General features: G+C 38.5%; 1 protein-coding gene and 1 non-coding gene across 7 annotated transcripts in view; both read left to right on the forward strand.

Moving 5' to 3' along the window:
• The window catches only part of EFL1 (elongation factor like GTPase 1), a 160,419-nt gene that overhangs the window by 106,236 nt on the left and 35,077 nt on the right, over positions 1-19,106 (forward strand). The gene's annotated exons all lie outside the window — the stretch shown is intronic.
• Positions 9,968-10,131, forward strand: LOC116276162. Its single transcript, XR_004185600.1, has one exon. It is a non-coding gene; the product is annotated as a U1 spliceosomal RNA (small nuclear RNA).

The raw sequence follows: 19,106 nt of genomic DNA on the forward strand, positions 1-19,106 counted from the left end.
TCTAAAGAACGCTTGTTGAGAAGACACACCTGAGTACCTCAATAGAGTAAAGGGGATTCCCGTGAAAATCTCTTATGAGTCTTCTACTTGGGGTCAATTAAAAATGATAATCTTAGCTTACAGTATTTTTGGTGTCTTTATTCAGAGAGTCACATATACAAGACCATCACGTTCCACATTGTGGAAATCATCAACTTGAAATAACTTTTACGTTATTTTCCTAGCCTACATTTTGCAGCACTTTCTCTCTGGTTTTCTCAGAGCCAAAGAAATATTTCCCATGATGTGAGCTGAGATTATTTTATTCTGCTAGTGGTTAGATTTTGGCAGTGGTAGATGGTAAAAGTGGAAGGAGACACTTGGAAATTCTTTGAGTAATGTGTTGGATGTTTTTAAATAAATAAATAAAGGCAGCTGTAGAGAAGCATGTGGTGCTGGAGATTGTTTTGCTTTCCCAAAAAATGAAGCAGACCAAAATCAAAGAACAGTTTTCTGAGCCTTTTTGAGCATCTTCCAGTGGATATTTAAAAGACCAAACTTGATGTGAACCACAATGTCAGGAGCCAGAGTGTAGACAGAAGTATGCAGCCAGGAGGCTGGTTACATGCACTTGAGTAAGGAAGTGATTTGATTGAGGACAGACCTGGCCGGGAGAATCAGTGTAAAGACTTCGCAGTGAAAGCCACATTTTATCAGTCATTAGAGGATGTGGAGAAAATTGATACAAGGAGACGAACCATGTGCTCTCCCCTTTGCTGCCAGTTTTTTTTTATAGGTTCTGAAATGGTTTATTTTTATTAGTTGCAGTTATTAGCATCTCTAAAAGACTCAGAAACACTTAAAATACCCATGTAATTTGTGTCATACAACATTTTAAGTAAACTTATTGATGCATAATATGCATATAGAAAAATATGCAAATCTTAAATGCACAACTTGATGAATTTTCATAAACTGAATGTATGCCAGTGTAACTAGTACCCAGACCCAGAAACAGAACCTTACAAATATCCCAAAAGCCAAGCTCCTTTCTCATTACTGCCACCGCACCCCTTCACCCTATTAGATTTACCCAATTTTAAGCTTTATATATAGAATGTGCTCTTGTGTTGGGCATTTTTCATTTAGCATTCTGTTTATGAGGTTCATCCATGTTGTGGCACATGGTTGTGATTTGCTCATTCATGTTGCTGTGCTGTGTGACTACCACAGTTTATTTATCCACTCTTCTGTTGTTGGATATTTAAGTAATTTCCGGTATTTGACTATTACGAATATTGTCGCTTTGATATTCTTATATGTGTCTTTTGGTTAATATGCCTATGCTTTCTGATGGAAAGAAATTCCTGGGTCATAGAGTAGGCATATGCTCAAGCTTAGTTAATGTACCACTTTATGCTTCCCCCAAGGGTATCTGAAAGTTCCAGTTGCTCTATATCTTTGTTCCTACTTGTTTTTGCTTTCATTTGAGTCATTTTTGTGTGTATGGGGTAGTATCTTACGTAGATTTTGCTGGTGACTAGAGAAGCGAAAAGTCCTTTTCATTTATATATTGACCTTTGTTGTTTACTGATTTGTGGAATGCCTGTTAAGTCTTTACCCACTTTTAGATTCTCCGCCTTTTTTGTATTGATTTATAGGCATTCGTTATATATTCTGCATAAAAGTCCCTGGTTGGGTATATGTATTGCAAATATTTTCTCCTCTACAAGTTATCTTGCTGCCCTCTAATGATGTCTCTTGATAAATGGAAGTTCTTAGTTTTAATATAATCTAATATTTTTCAATTTTTTCTTTTAAGATTGGTGCTTTTTGTGTCACATTTAAGAAATCTGCTTATTCCAAAGTCATGGCGATATTCTATGTTGTTATTCTGTAAGCTTTTTTTGTTTTACTTACCGTATTTAGATCTGCAGTCCATCTGACACTGGTTTTTGTAACAGATGTAAGGTGGGAGTCAGTGTCAATAATTTTTTTCAATCAGGTATCTGGTTGACTTAAAACCATTATCACATCCCCACTGTACTGCAGTGTCGCCGTTGCCATTTATCAGTTTGTGTAGTTTACATCCTCAATAATGGCAGCTCTTTAATTCAAAGGTTATGGTAGCTTGTGTCTAATAACGTTTCCGGGTAAAAATTACAATTCTTTTATTTTAAAAGATTACTTGTAATCTCAATACTGGCATTCCTACAGTTTACATTTTAGTTATTATTATTCTATTTTTATTTATATAATCCTATTTACATTGAATGACATATTCTACTTTATTTCTAAGTAGTCTTCAAAATTCAGTTTTTAAGATGTAGTCTCGCTCTGTTGCCCAGGTCTTGAACCTCCTGGGTTCAAGCAATTCTCCCACCTCAGCCTTCCGAGTAGCTGGGATTCCAGGTGCCTTTCACCTCACCCAGCTAATTTTTGCATTTTTATTAGAGACCGGGTTTCACCATGTTGGCCAGGCTGGTCTTTAACTCCTGACTCCCAAGGTGCTGGGATTACAGACGTGAGCCACTGTGCCTGGCCAATACTGTGTTTTTATAACATAAAATCAAAACCCGTAACTGCTATAGTATAAAACCCCATTCATATTGAAAATGGTATTAAATGGAATAGGAACAGCTCCAGTCTCCAACTCCCAGCGCGAGCAACACAGAAGACCAGTGATTTCTGCATTTTCAACTGAGGTACTGGATTCATCTCACTAGGGAGTGCCAGACAATCAGTGCTGGTCAGCTGCTGCAGCCCGACCAGCCAGAGCTGAAGCAGGGCGAGGCATCCCCTCACCTGGGAAGCGCAAGGGGGAAGGGAATCCCTTTTCCTAGCCAGGGAAACTGAGACACACAACACCTGGAAAATCAGGTAACTCCCACCCTAATACTGCGCTTTAAGCAACCGGGCACACCAGGACATTGTATCCCACACCTGGCCGGGAGGGTCCCACGCCCACGGAGCCTCCCTCATTGCTAGCACAGCAGTCTGCGATCTAACCACAAGGCAGCAGCCAGGCTGGGGGAGAGGCGCCCGCCATTGCTTAGGCTTAAGTAGGTAAACAAAGCCTGGGAAGCCTCGAACTGGGTGAGCCTACAGCAGCCTGGCTGGAAACCTGCCTGTCTCTGTAGACTCCACCTCTGGGGACAGGGGGCACAACTAAACAACAACAAAAAGCAGCAGAAACCTCCGCAGATGCAAATCCACTCTGTCTTATTGCCTTTGAAGAGAGAGCAGTGGATCTCCCAACACGGAGGTTGAGATCTGAGAAGGGACACTGTCAAGGGCTGGTCCCTGACCCCTGAGAAATGCAGAACTGGGAGATATCCCCACTAGGGCAGTCTGACACCCCACACCTGCCACAGGGTGGAGTACACCCTGAGAGGAAGCTTCCGTGCCAAAGCAACCTGACAGGTACAGTCAGCTGTTCAGCAATATTCCATCTCTGCAGCCTGCCGTTGATAATTTGTGCAACAGTCTGGAGTGGACCTCAAGCAATCTCCAACAGGACTGGTACAGCCGAGGGTCATCCTGACTGTTAAAGGAAACTATCAAACAAGAAGGACACCTACACCAAACCCCACTAAAAATGCCACCATCATCAAAGACCAGAGGCAGATAAAAACCACAAAGATGAGAAAGCAGGGCAGAAAAGCTGAAATCCAAAAATAAGAGCACATCTCCCCGCAAAGGAGTTTAGCTCATTGCCAGCAACGGATCAAAGCTGGACGGAGAATGACTTTGACGTAGATGAGAGAAGAAGGCTTCAGTCCATCAAACTTCCCAGAGCTTACAAAGGAGGGAATTACGTGACTCCATGTACAAAAGAAACTAAAAAATCTTAAAAAAGTGGAAGAATTGATAGCTAGAGTAATTAATGCAGAGAAGGTCATAAACGAAATGAAAGAGATGAAAACCATGACACGAGAAATACGCATAAACGCGCTAGTTTCCCAGTAACCGCACTGATCAACTGGAAGAAAGAGTACTGGTATGACTGAGGATCAAATGAACGAAATGAAGCGAGAAGAGAAACCAAAAGAAAAGAAGAAAAGAAAATGAACAAAGCCTGTAAGAAGTATGCTGGATTATAAAAAAGACCAAATCTACGTCTGATTTGGGTGCCTAAGCGAGGGGGAAAATGGAACCAAGTTGGAAAACACTCTTTCAGGATACTCTCATCCAGGAGAACTCTAACCTAGTAGGGCAGGCCAACATTCAAATCCAGGAAATAAGGAACGCCTACAAAGATACCCCTGAGAAGAGCAACTCCAAGACATAATCACAGATTCACCAAAGTTGAAATGAAGGAAAAAATCTTAAGGGCAAGCCAGAGAGAAAGGTCAGGTTACTCCAAAGGAAGCCCATCAGACTCACAGCAGATCTCTCGCGTGAAACCCTCCAAGCCAGAGGAGAGTGGGGGGCCAATTTTCAACATCTTAAAGAAAAGAATTTCTTTAACCTAGAATTCTTCATCCAGCCAAACTAAGTTTCCCAGTGAAGGAGAAATAAAATCCTTTACAGATAAGCAAATGCTTAGGAGACTTTGTCACACTCAGGCCTGCCTTACAAGAGACCCCAGCTGGAAGCTACCAATGCTGGAAAAAGGAACAACCGGGTACCAGCCATTGCTGCAAAACATGCCAAAATGTAAAGACCCATCGAGGCTAGGGAAGAAACTGCATCAACTAACGAAAGGCCAACTGAGGCTAATATCATATGGCAGGATCAAGTTCACACATAACACATATTAACTCTTTAAATGTAAATGGACTAAATGCTCCAAATGAAAAAGACACAGACTGGCAAACTGGATAAAGAGTCAAGATCCATCAGTCTGCTGTATCTAGAGACCCATCTCTACACTTAGAGACATACATAGGCTCAAAATAAAGGATGGAGGAAGATTTTACCAAGCAAAATGGAGAACAAAAGCAGGGGTTGCAATACTAGCTGTCTCTCGATAAAATAATAGACTTTAAACCATCAAAGATCAAAAGAGACAAAGAAAGGCCAGCAAATGGTAGCGAATTAACCCCACGCGGGAAGAGATAACCATCCCAACACAAGGAACCCCAAATGGAAAGTACCCTGATTAGGAAAAGTCTCTAGAGACTTACAAAGAGACTTAGACTTAAGTACAATAATAAATGAGACTTCACCACTCCACTGTCAACACATTAGACAGATCAACGAGACAGAAAGTTAACAAGGATATCCAGGAATTGAACTCATCTCTGCAAGCAGACCTACAGACATCTATAGAACTTCCACCCCAAATCAATAACAGAATATACATTCTCTCAGCACCACACGCATCTCTATTCCAAAATTGACCACATAATTGGAAGTAAAGCACCTCAGCAACATAAAAGAACAGAAATTATTATAAATAAACTGTCTCTGACTACAGTGCACCAAACTAGAACTCAGGACTAAGAAACTCCAATCAAAACCACCAACTACATGGAAACTAACAACCTGCTCCTGAATGACTACTGATAATACAAATCTAAAATGAAGGCAGAAATTAAAGATGTTCTTGAAACAAATGAGAACAAAGATACAACATACCAGAATCCTGGGACACATTTAAAGCAAATACGTAGAGGGAAATTTGTGCACTAAATGCCCACAAGAGAAAAGCAGGAAAGATCTAAAACTGACACCTTAACATCACAATTAAAAGAACTAGAGAGAAGCCAAGAGCAAACACATCTGAAAGCCAGCAGAAGGCAAGAAATAACTAAGATCAGAGCAGAACTAAGGATAGAGACACAGGCAACCCTCCAAAAAACTTCAATGAATCCAGGAGTTGCCTTTTTGAAAAGATCAACAAAATTGACAGACTGCTAGCAAGACTAAATAAAGAGGAAAGAGAGAAGAATCAAATAGATGCAATAAAAAATGATAAAGGATATCACCACCGAATTTGCCAGAAATACAAACTACCATCAGAGAATAATTTTCATCAACACCTCTACGAAATAATAAACTTCGAAAATTCAGGGAAGAAATGGATAGTTTCCTGATACCACACTTCCAAGACTAAACCAGGAAGAAGCTGAATCCCCTGAATGCATCTAACAGCAGGCTCTGAAATTGAGGCACACTCACAGCCTACCAACGAAAAAAAGTCCAGGACCAGATGATTCACAGCTGAATTCCCAATGAGGTACAAGGAGGAGCTGTTCCATTCCTTCCTGGAAACTATTCCAATCAATAGAAAAGAGGGAATCCTCCCTAACTCATTTTATGAGGCCAACATCATCCTGATACCAAAGCCTGGCAGAGACAATAACAAAAAGATAATTTTAGGACCAATATTCCTGATGAACATCATGTAAAAATGCTAAATGAAAATACTGGCAAACCGGATTCAGCAAGCACACACATCAAAAGCCTATCCACAATGATCAAGTGGGCTTCATCCCTGGGATGCAAGGCTGGTCTAACATCTGCAAATCAATAAACGAATCCAGCATATAAACAGAACCTAAGACAAGAACTACATGATTATCCCAATAGATGTAGAAAAAGGCTTTGACAAATTCAACAGCCCTTTCATGCTGTAAAAAACGCCAATAAATTGCATTGATGGAACGTATCTCAAAATAATAAGAGCTATTTTGATGACAAACCTACAGCCACATCATAATTGAATGGGCAAAACTGGAAAAATTCCCCTTTGAAAACTGGTACTAAGACAGGATGCCCCTCTCCTCACCACTCCTATTCAACATAGTGCCAGTTCTGGCTAGGCAATCAGGCAAGAGAGAAAGCAAGGAATCTAGTTAGAAAAAGAAGCTCAAATTGTCCCTCTTTGCAGATGACATGATTGTATATTTTAGAAAAACCCCATCGCTCCCCAGCCCAAAATCTCCTTGCTTTCGATAAGCAACTCTACGCAAAGTCTCAGGATACAAAATTAATGTGTGCAAAAATCACAAGCATTCTTATACACCAGTAACAGACAAAGAGAGCCAACCATGAATGAACTCCATTAACAAGTGCTTCAAAGAGAATAAAATATCTAGGAACTAACCCTATAAGGGATGTAAAAAGGACCTCTCTCTTCAAGGAGAACTACAAACCACCGCTCAGTGAAATAAAAGAGGACACAACAAATGGAAGAACACATACCATGCTCATGGATAGGAAGAATCAATATCGCGGAAATGGCCATACTGCCCAAGGTTATTTATAGATTCAATGCCATCCCCATCAAGCTACCAATGAGTTTCTTCACAGAATTGGAAACTGCTTTGAAGTTCATATGGAACCAAAAAAGAGCCCGCATCCCAAGACAATCCTAAGTCACTGAAAAGAACAAAGCTGGAAGCATCACACTACCTGACTTCAAACTATACTACAAGGCTACAGTAACCAAAACAGTGCTTGTACCTGGTACCTAAAAATGAGAGATATAGACCAATGGAACAGAACAGAGTCCCTAGAAATACCACATCTACAACGACCTTGACAAACCTGAGAAAAAATGAAGAAATGGGAAAGTTGATTCCCATTTTAATAAATGGTGCTGGGAAAATTGGCTAGCCATAAGTAGAAAGTTGAAACTGGATCCTTTCCTTACTCCCTATAAGGAAAATTCAAGTCAAGATGGATTAGAGACTTAAATGTTAGGCCCATAGCATAAACCAGAAGAAAACTCAGGGTAGTACCTATCTCATAATATAGGCATGTGGCAAAGACTCTCATGTCTAAAACACTCAAAGCAACGGGCAGCAAAAGCCAAAATTGACAAATGGATCTAATTAAATCCAAAGTGAGCTTCTGCACAGCAAAAGAAACTACCATCAGAGTGAACAGGCAACCTACAGAATGGGAGAAAATCTTTTGCAATCTACTCATCTGACAGCAATTAATATCCAGAACCTAAGCAAAGAACCCAAACAAATTTACAAGAAAAAAAAAAAACAAACAACCCCACTCAAAAAAGTGGGCAAAGGATATGAACAGACATTTCTCAAAAAGCAAAGACATTCATACAGCCAACAAAACACACATGAAAAATGCCTATCATCACTGGCCATCAGAGAAATGCAAATCAAAACCACAATGAGATAACACCAGCCACCAGTTAGAATGGCAATCATTAAAAAGCTTCTGCGGTGCATCACCAGGTGCTGGAGAGGATGTGGAGAAAGGAACACTTACACTGTTGGTGGATTGTGAACTAGTTCATCCATTATGGAGAACAGTATGGCGATTCCTCAAGGATCTAGGAACTAGATACCATATGACCCATTTCATCCCATTGTTTCTCGGATATATACCCAAAGGACTATAAATCATGCTGCTATAAAGATACATGCACACGTGATGTTTCATTATGCACCATTATTCACAATATTAGCAAAGACTTTGAATCAACCCAAATGTCCATCAGTGATAGACTGGATTAAGAAAAAAATGCGGCACATATACACCATGGAATACTCATGTTTCATAAAAACGAAGGAGTTTGTGTCCTTTGTAGGGACATGGATGCAGCCTGGAAACTATCATTCTTAGCAAACTGTCACAAGAACAGAAAACTAAAACACCACATGTTCTCACTCATAGGTGGCAACTGAACAATGAGATCACTTGGACTCAGGAAGGGGAACATCACACACCGGGGCCTATCACAGGGAGGGGAGGGGGAGGACTGCATTGGGATGTAAAATGACGAAAGATGGAGGCTGACGAGTTGATGGGTACAGCACCAACATGGGTACATATATGTAATAAACCTGCACATTATGCACATAAAACCTAGAACTTAAAGTATAATAATAATAATAAATAAATTTTTAAAAAAAGAAAAAAGAAAATGGTATTAATACCAAAAATTCAACCTGTATTTCTGGTTATTTCATTGATCTACTAAGTGAGAAAGAAAATGTGAAGGTTGTTTTTTTTTTTTTCAGTCCACAATAACAGAACTGCTTTGCAAGTTGCTGCTTCTCACCAGGAAGTAATGCATGCACTGGAAAAGATACTGACTTGAATTGAAATGATCGGTATTTGCTTAAAAATTAGTTAATATTCTAATATTGTTACTTTTGCCTTTTAGGAATTCAGTTTCTTCAAGTAAGCTGTATCAATGTCACAGTCAGTACTTGTGCCACATCAAGATGCAGACGTAGGGCAATAGTCTCAAAAATCCGAAGCTTCAAGGCTCAGGGATTGGAATACTCAATAATAATGTGACTGCATTGTAAAAATGCTTCAGGAGCACTTACAATAAGAAAATGTGAGAAAATAGAATGTGGGATCTCTGTCTTCATCTCTGTCTCGCCCGTGGTGCGCAGCAAGTTTATAAATATAAGTGGTTACTAGACACTTAGTGAAGTAAATCTAAGAAGCACAGAAGATATATGACATATTCTTGCAGCAACTGTTTAGAGCCTGCCCTCAAGGAAATCACAGTGTACTAGACTGTAAGATTCTACAGGACCCTCCAAATTCCATAATTCCTGAATTGACTTTGTAGAAAATATTAACCTTTGGAAAAGTAATCATTACAGATGATAAAGGACACAGGGGTGGCATCGGGTGATGCAGGCCCACATCTAATTCCACGGTGGCCTGTAAGTAGATCTGGAGATTAGGGTTTGGCAGTGGGACTAAGGTTCAACACAGCCTTCTTAAACTGAAGGCTAATACTCCTTACTCTCAGGACCTTGGTTAACCTCAAGAAACATTCCAGTTCCCTATCAGATAGGAATCCAAGACTCCCTCTGTGGACACGAGACACCATGAAATCCAAGTCTGGCAATCCAGAGGTGAGACCACATTTTCAGTTTCTAGGATCTAAATTGATTAATGCAAATGTAATCCATTTACAGTATAATCCCAGGTTCATCAAACAATGTGAGCATTCAAGGCACAGAAGTTACAAAAAGGCTATTTTTTTTTAACTTCTGGTTATTTTTAAGCTTTTTTTTTTTTTTTTTTTTTTTTTTTAATCATCATAGATACTTGGTACGGGAGATACCAAGACCACAAAGGTGGTTTCCCAGGGTGAGGCTTATTCAATACACTCCAGGTGTGCTGATCCCCTGCGATTTTCCCAAATGTGGGAAACTCGACTGCATAATTTGTGGTAGTGAGGAACTGGGTTCGTGCTCTACCCTGACGTAAATGTACTTTTTTTTTTTTTTTTTTTGAGACAGAGTCTCACTCTGTCACCCAGGCTGGAGTGCAGTGGCACAATCTCGGCTTACTGCAAAGTCTTGCCTCCTGGGTTCATGCCATTCTCCTGCCTCAGCCTCCCAAGTAGCTGGGACTACCGGCACCTGCCACCCTGCCCAGCTAATTTTTTGTATTTTTAGTAGAGACAGGGTTTCGCCATGTTAATCAGGATGGTCTCGATCTCCTGACCTCGTGATCCACCCACCTTGGCCTCCCAAAGTGCTGGGATTACAGGCATGAGCCATTGTGCCTGGCCCAAATGTATTTTTTAAAAAGAAAGAAAAATATTTTTATCATCATAAAAATAGTACATTTGGTGTGACCATTTGTTTAAATATAGAAAAAGTAAAATGAGAATCATCTTTAACCCCACTATCCAGAAATAGCCACTATTGACATTTTGGAATATATCCTCCAGCTCTATTTTCTATGCATATATTTTTTTCTTACATATTTTATGTATGCATTTAAAGTTGTAATTTTAAAGTGCACACATTTTAAAAGAGGAAAGATACCTTTTTACAAACATAAGTTAATTATAGAATATTTGCAAATTACAGGAATAAAGAAAAAGATAAAAACCAGGAGCTGAATGTAACAATCATTAACTTTTTAAAACTTTAAAGTATTTCAGACAATAAATAATATAATGAACATTCATGTACCTGCCATCCAGACTCAACTAATTTTAATGTTTTTCTGTAATTGTACAACTCTCTTTATACCCGATTAAATGTTAGCTAAGTCCCTTTATATCCTTTCCTTATCCCATCAATAACTCCCAGATTCCCCAGCCATGCCACTTCTTTAAACTTGCTGTGTAATTTTCTCTCCCAGTGCTTTAAAACTTATTTGTAATTTCAATAGGTGTCTGTCAGCAATATATTTATTTAATGTTTAAACTTTGCGTAATAGTATCATATTGTTCATGACCTTCTGTAACTTGCCATTATTGTACTGTTTTATGTTTTACAGATTTTTTTCTATGTTGATTCCATTGTATGAATTCATTATAATTTATTTTTTCAATCTTCTGTTGGTGGATATTGAAGGGTGCTTTCAGTTTTTTGCTATGACAGGTGCATTACAGTGAATACCTTTGAACATTTTTTTCCTTGTGCACATAGATGAGTTTTTCTAGGGGGTACTTCTTAACCCTGTCAAACCCCACTTTCTTTTCATAACAAACATTCTGACATCACTTTTACTACCCAGAAATGAAATTCAAAGATCAAATAATCTGCCTGCCTACATAATTTCAGAAATATCAGTATAATACTTTAATGTAAAGGATAAATAAAAGGGAGGTGATTTACAATAAAATAATGTGCATTTTAGTATATAAATGTTCCAGTTTGACTACATGAGTTAAGTCAGATATTTGTAGTCACCATGTTTCTGTGACAGTCACAGATGTAGCTTGATACAGATGTATGGTATTGATGACTCATACACCATGAGTGGCTGTCGATAAAATGGTGAACAGCTTGTTTTCAGAACAAGTTCATACTTCCTTTGATTTATGTGGTAATTCCATTTCTGAAAATTCGGTGTATATTAAACTACAGAAAATTCTGTTATTAAAATTGAATTAGATTTAAACTCAGATTATTATGAACAGATTTTTCCAGCAGAATATTCAAAAGCTATACAAAGAGGGTAACTCTTTGTACGGGAGGACATTTTCACACATGCAAAGCACTGGCCCCTGCTCAGTAACTGCCAGTAGTAGGCCCCAATCAGAAACGCCCCCACCACTCACTCACTAAATCACCTAGAGAGGGGTTGTATGGCTGTGGGTGGTGTGCTGTTCTCAACACTGCTGGTACACAGTTGTGCCTGTTCTCAACACTGCTCTGGGATATACAACTAGAAATCACCTTGGTGAGTTGAATAGTCTAGTCATACTTTAATGAACATTGCAACTTATTCTCCCTCATAGTTGTAACAATCTTTGTTCTCATCTACAGTGCGCAAGACCTACTTTTTCTGCACATACTTGCCAACACATGGTTTCTTCAGACTCATACCAGTTGTATTGGTGTGAAATAGTATCTGCTTTTAATTTGCATTTACCTTATTATCAATGAGATTCTTTTTTTCTTTTAATGTTTTTTGGCTGAGGCTTTCTTTTAATGTCTTTTCTTGGACTATTTATATTCTTTGCCTAGATTCCTATTGGGTTGCTTTTTTTCATTGATTTGTACTAATTCTTTATATACTTACAATTTTTTGTCTCCTTTAGACATTGAAAGCATCTCTTACTTTGCAGCTTTTATCTTTGTGGGATGTGTGTGTGTGTATAAATTTCAACTCTTACTTTAGATGTAGGAGGTATGTGTGCAGATTTGTTACATGAGAGTATTGCATGATACTGAGGTTTGGAGTACGGATTCCATCACTCTGGTAGTGAGCATAGTACCTGATAGGTAGTTTTTTAACCAACCTCCCTCCCCACTCTCTAGTAGTCCACAGCATCTGTTGTTCCCATGTTTGTTTGGTATCTTTTATTTTGAAGTTTTTTAAAGAATATAGTGAGTCTTACAAATCTTCAGTCTTATGATATCATATGATTTGTGCTTTCAGGTTTTATGTTTCACATTTAGGTCTTTGATCTATATGAAATTTCTTTTTCTAGATGGTGTATGACACAGATGCAATTATATCATTTTTTCCATTGCATTGGCTAATTGTTTCAATGCTGTTTACTGAATAGTCCTACCTGTCTGCCACTGTTGCCCCTTCGTCATTCCCACATGTGTTGGTCTTTTTCTGGGCTCTTCATTTTTTTCCATTGATCTGTTGTCTAACAGACCACTGTCACTACACTGCCTATGTATTTTTATCCCCCTGAGGTTATGCCACTTGCTCAAGAAGAGAGTTATGAACTGACCCTTAATATTTTCCTTTAATCTGATCCATGACTAACAGAAATAGCATACAGTTCAAGGTGCCCGTCTCTAGTTTCACCTACTCATTCAGGTTTTCTTTAGTTTTCTCTTTCTTTGATCATTTCAATCAGGACCATTTGTATACCTGTGCTGAAGTTGCCATTTCTTCCAGAAGTGACTCTGTTTCCTGATTTTAATTGAAAATATTTAGGGTTTAAAGGCAGAAGGAATTCAGTTATGATTTCCTGGTTGTGTAAAGCTGTATCTCTTCTTCCCCTTTTCTTTTTGTCTTAAAACAAATTTCCAGCATTGTTTTCAACTATACTAAGCATTTTGTGCTTCTGACTTGCTGAATCTTGTGTGTTTCCCCATTTATTTAAATCATTTGAATTGGAATGCAGCACATGTTAAAGGAGTATCACTTAAAACCATGTGTTACTATATAAAATATAAATTTAGGTAAATGGGACAGGATACAAAACTCATAAATGGATCTGATCCTGAATATGAATTTGCGCTTCATAAAGAAGTTCTTATAATTTTCCTTATAGTTAACAATATATACAAAAAATTAAATATGCAATTTATATCATACTCCAAAGGAACTCTTAAATCTGATTAACAAATCTATGAATAAAACCACTGCTACTCTGACTGTTATAACCACCACTGCCACTACTTGCATTTATTGCAGAAGGTTAGAACTTTATAACTTTCAAGTTCCTTGGATTCCAAATCGAACATAACAAGAAAGCATGTTGACTAAAGAAAAGAAAATGAATGGGATGGAAAAGTCTTTTCCCTTGTGCCTTAATGCTCCACCCTGAAGCTGTCAATAATGACCTTGGTTTCTCACTTAGACATCTAGTGGTGCCGTTTCCACACCTCATCACTGCTTCCCATGTCCTCTGTTTGGTTATTTCCATACTCCTGAATGCTAGTTTCTCTAGGAGGCCCATAACCTTTTCAATTTCTGTCTTCACATGAACAAAAAGTGTACTTTTCCTGTTATGAGATGTGTCACATTGTGTCGTAATTAACTGTTTATTTGCCTTTGTCCCTCACCAGATTTTAAACTCTGTGAAGATGGCAACTGTGCTCATGTGCACTCATTCATTGAGGAACCTATGAAGTGCCCATTTTGGTCCTTGCCCTTAAAACTGAACTCATTGAAAGACTAACAGAAAGTTGAATAACTGTTTATCAATTATTTGAAAGCACAGCTTCCTGAGCTTTGAAACTTAGACACCAAATGGAAAAAGCTCAAGAAGTTACTACAGGGAAAAAAATAGACGCAAAATATAAAGGGAAACTATAGGCTGGAGGAAGAAATGTGAAAGAGTTCAAATGTTTATTACATAAAACTAATATAAATAATAAAAATTATAAACCTGAAAGAAGAATAGACAACTGCTTTGAACTAGTAATTTATCTACCTCGTTGTCCATGCCAGGAATCTGGATTTTATTCTTGTTTCCTTCTTGTCCCTTCTTCTGAGCTCCTAACAAACCACCAAGACTTGGCAGTTCTACCTCAGTTCTCTCTAATTCCTCTTTAAGATCCCAATTTATGCTCCAAGAAAGGATCATAAGAAACCCAGACCACCACCATTCTATTAGGAACAGACTGACCCAATTGGAGCTTTATTCTCACCAAGAAAATCATACAGTTGTGAGTGTGGGTAGATCCTTTTTGGGTAGATGCTCTGTAGATTCTTTTTGTCCTGTTAGGACACACCAAGAGATGATAAAATACAGGCCCCACTCAGGCATTCTACTTTGCTTCCAAGCCCCAGATGGAATTTCTTCCACTATTTCAATTCTATACCCCCACACTGAAAACCATGTTATTCCCTTGGTGAGAACCAAGCTCCATTGGGTCAGTCTGTACCTAATAGAATGATGGTGGTCTGACTGTCTCAGGATCCTTTCTTGGGGCATAAATTGGGACCTTACAGTGACACAGTTATAAAACTTTTAACTTGTTCAGGACACTGAGGGGCAAGTTTCTACCTCTTCTCAAATACAAAGATAGTAAGCCAGCATATCTCCAGGAAAAAAAGAGTTTTGGTTCTTTAGGTGTTACTTTTTCTTCTCATTTCCTGTGTAGTTTCTCTTCTGAGAAAAGGGCCCACAGATCTTGAAGAAGTATGTGTAAGAACTATTATTACACCTGTAATCCCAGGACTTTGGGAGGCCAAGGAGGGTGGATCACTTGAAGTCAGGAGTTCGAGACCAGCCTGGCCAACATGGTGAAACCCCATGTCTACTAAAAAAACAAAAAATTAGCCAGGTGTGGTGGTGCGGGCCTGTAATCCCAGCTACTCTGGAGGCTGAGGTGGGAGAATCGCTGGAACCCGGGAGCTGGAGGTTGCAGTGAGCTGACATCACACCACAAGCATTCCAGTCTGGGCAACAGAGCGAGACTCCGTCTCAAAAACAAACAAACACACAAAAAACTATTAGCTCAGTCTGTTCCTATGAGAAGAAAAAAATTTGTGACATAGTGTCATTGTTGCAAGATTTTTTCCCAACGGCCTACTATAACACCAAGAAGTTAAAGGGCAGTTGATTTAATGGACTTGTTTAGCATGATGGACAGACTTGACCCATCTTCTGAAAACTTTAGCTAACCAATACTGATCCACTTTGGAGATACTGGCCAAACAGGCTTGAAAAGGGTGACAGCAGTTATAAAGCATGTGGATTCCCTGTTATTCTTTGTAGTTGAGTCAAAGAGCACGGAATCTGAGTTTTGATGAAAGATACAGAACCAAGGCATAAAACTGGAAGCAGAGGATATGGGCTGCTTTGGTATCCAAATGCAGCAGGGCCTAGAGCAGAAGATAGTCTTTCAAAACTAAGGGTTCTCTAGATTCCCACTACCTGGGGAACTTGTACTTTAAAAAAAATCCTCATCTCTCTTCCAAAGTGATGTTCATTTCTTTCACAGGCATGAGGCTGTATGGATGTTCTTGACATATGACTTGCATTTACTGCAAAGGTTTAAAGAGATCCATTAATTCCAGCCTAAACAGGTTAACAGGAACAGGTTGATGGTTCTTGGGTGGAGAATGTTAAAGTCAGTTTGAAATAAAACTTTGGTGATTAAGAGACCATATTTTAATGTTTTTTCCCACAAATTTTTAAAATTATAATAATGTTAGAATTAAATTATAACAGTTCCATGAAAGAGCACTTTACAAATCCAAATTTGCCTGAAGAGGGTAATTCTGTTCCCTATCCAGACAGCTAACAGGCTCACCCACAGAAAGCAGTGTTAGTATTCACTATTGGTTTTACCATCTTCCTACTTGCCAGTATCTAGTTTAATCATCCTAGATTGATTAAACCCGTGCAACAGGGAGTTGTTAAGAATAGAAAAAAAGTTTTCAACAGAAGGTGAATTCATCTCTCAAGCCCCACACAATTTTTTTCAGTCTCATATCATAAAAGATACTCTCCTTAATATTTGTTTCTGGAATTCTTTTTAAAGGGAAATATTAGGGCACAGCCTAGAAAAAAAAATTTGGCTCGACAGTCTTTACAAAATACTGGTTTTTGATTATGAGGAATTTGAAGGGTATAGTGTACAGTCTAGCAAGGACCTATGTACTCAGTTGTCATTCCAGTCTGTAACATAGAGTTCACACGCCAATTTATTTAATTTTATTTGTTGTATAGAGAAAAATCAGGATCATAAAGGGCTTGGGTTTGATAATTTATCTTCAGTCAGACAAAAGTATTGGTGTTTCTATAAAAAGTAGAATTCTTGGCATCTAGTAAATTGCTTTAGCTCCATGTTCCTCAACCTGCTTTCTCTTTTATTTCTTGTAAATTACATGTACTTTTTTGATAAACAAAAAAAATACTGGTGCCCTCTATAATCCATGAAATGTGAAAATAAATATAGTGACTAAAAACAAATCAATGGCACACTAATTTTGGATTTTGTTCCCCCATGCTGTCACTCTTCCTACCCTGGGAATTCTGAAATGATTACCCGGAGGGACCATACTTCTCATCCCCCAATTCCAGTTGAAAAATGCTTTAGCAAATGTGCTTTCTGTGAAGGAATTCTTTGTCCCTAATTGTTATAATTTTCACTAAAGTGACTGAAGTGAAAATCACATGATTTAATTAGAAAAAAGGATAAGAAATTTATGGTTATTACAATACTATAAATTATGTGTGACAATAAAGACGACAATAAAGAGAAATATAAAAAGAAAATAGTGGCAATATTAGAATGGTGGAATTGTGGGTATAAAGTCTTTTTTCAAGATTGTACTTGCTGATGTTATTTTTAAAAACAAAAAGTTGCTTCAGACTATATTTTGTGTAAAGAACAAGTTGTGCAGTTAATAATTGATAGCAAATGAAGAAATTCTCAAAAGGGATTTTAAAGTTACTTTATAGTGATTCATCTAGATCATCTTAATGGTCCTCCCTGTCGTAGGTTTTTAAATTATATTTAAAAATAAGTAAAAATGTTGACAAGTAGTACGGGTAGTGAAGTTTTTACTATTTTTGGAGCATTGCTTTTTCTATAAATTCTAATATTAGCTATGAACATTGTGGTCTTGACTTTTTGTTTTTTGGGAGAATTGTATTCATGTTAGCAAATCTGGGCATATCTAAATAGCAAGAGTAGATTCGGTAATTGGAACAGCAAATGTAAACCAGAAGTTCAAAGAGACAGTGTTTAAAATATACTGACCATCTGCAGTCTGCATACCTGGCAATACGGAGGAAAGACCAGCATTTATCTTTTCATTGAAACCATGTGCTCTGTGTGCAGGAAGGAAATGCATGCTGGTCAGAGGTCAGAAGCAGGATAGATGAGGTTTGAAAGGGAATATTTACTATTGGGTTTTCCTAAACCCTTAGCCTCTTGGGAGATGTTATTTCTAGCAGACTTAGTGGAAACGTGGACAGACCCAGATCTATTACATCATAGTACCAATAGGAGATGTAAACAAGAAGCTATAGCTAGGTATCACTATGTGTGCTGAGCTAAGAGGTACAATAATAAGAAATTTAGATTTTGACCAAAGAAGTACACTGGAGGCACAGGAGGAATTTAACATCCTGGAAACTTTAGTTTGAAGAGGATCCCATGCACACAAAAGGTCTGTAAATCATGTCCTGTGCTGAATAGTTAAAGGAGCTACTGATATTTAATGTGAGGCAGAAGAGAGTTAAAAGGATCTGACAAATGCTTTCAAAATCCAAAAGGTAGTTTGTGAAAGTAGAAGCAGCACATTTTCTGCGAACCTTTGGAGAATTGAACTAAAAACAATGTGTGGAGATGGGGAAAGACAGATTTTAGAATAATGCAAGGAAAATTTTCTTAAAGTTGGAGCTATCTGTTAATGTAGTGAGGTGGTAAATTCTGGTGGATGTCAGAGGGTAGATGTTCAGGTGGATGTTAAGAGGGAGGTTTCCATACTGTGTGGTCAGACAACAAAAAACATCTAAATTATCCTCCAAGTGTGTGTACCTGAAGCCTCTGCTTCAGTTTTCCTCCACCAGCCTGGATGTGTGATTGGGTGGCCTCCCATCGCCCTGTACCTTTACATCAATTGGTCAACTAAAGGCAGCAAAGTGGTTTTCTTTGTTTCCTTTCCTCAACTCAAAAGCACAAAAATGGCCCGTGTGTGTGTGTGTGTTCCCCTCTCTCTCGCTCGCTCGTTCTCTCTCTCTCTCTCTCTTTCTTTCTCCTGTCCTATACTTTCCTGTCCTTTTTGACAGGGTCTTAGTCTGTCACCCAGTCTTGAACTCCTGTGCTCAAGCGATCCTCCCACCTCAGCCTCTCAGGTGGCTGGTACTATAAAAAGGTGTGCACCACCATGCCTGGCTAAATTTTAAATTTTTTGTAGAAAGAAGTCTCACTATGTTGCCCAGGCTGGTCTAGAACTCCTGACCTCAAGTGATCCTCCTCGACCTCCCAAAGTGCTGGGATTACAGGCGTGAGCCACTGCATTGGCCCTCTGTATGTGTTTCTTAATTTGTTCTAAAATGTTGT

This window comes from Papio anubis, chromosome 7 (genome assembly GCF_008728515.1).
Source record: "Papio anubis isolate 15944 chromosome 7, Panubis1.0, whole genome shotgun sequence".
In the NCBI taxonomy this organism is placed as follows: domain Eukaryota; kingdom Metazoa; phylum Chordata; class Mammalia; order Primates; family Cercopithecidae; genus Papio; species Papio anubis.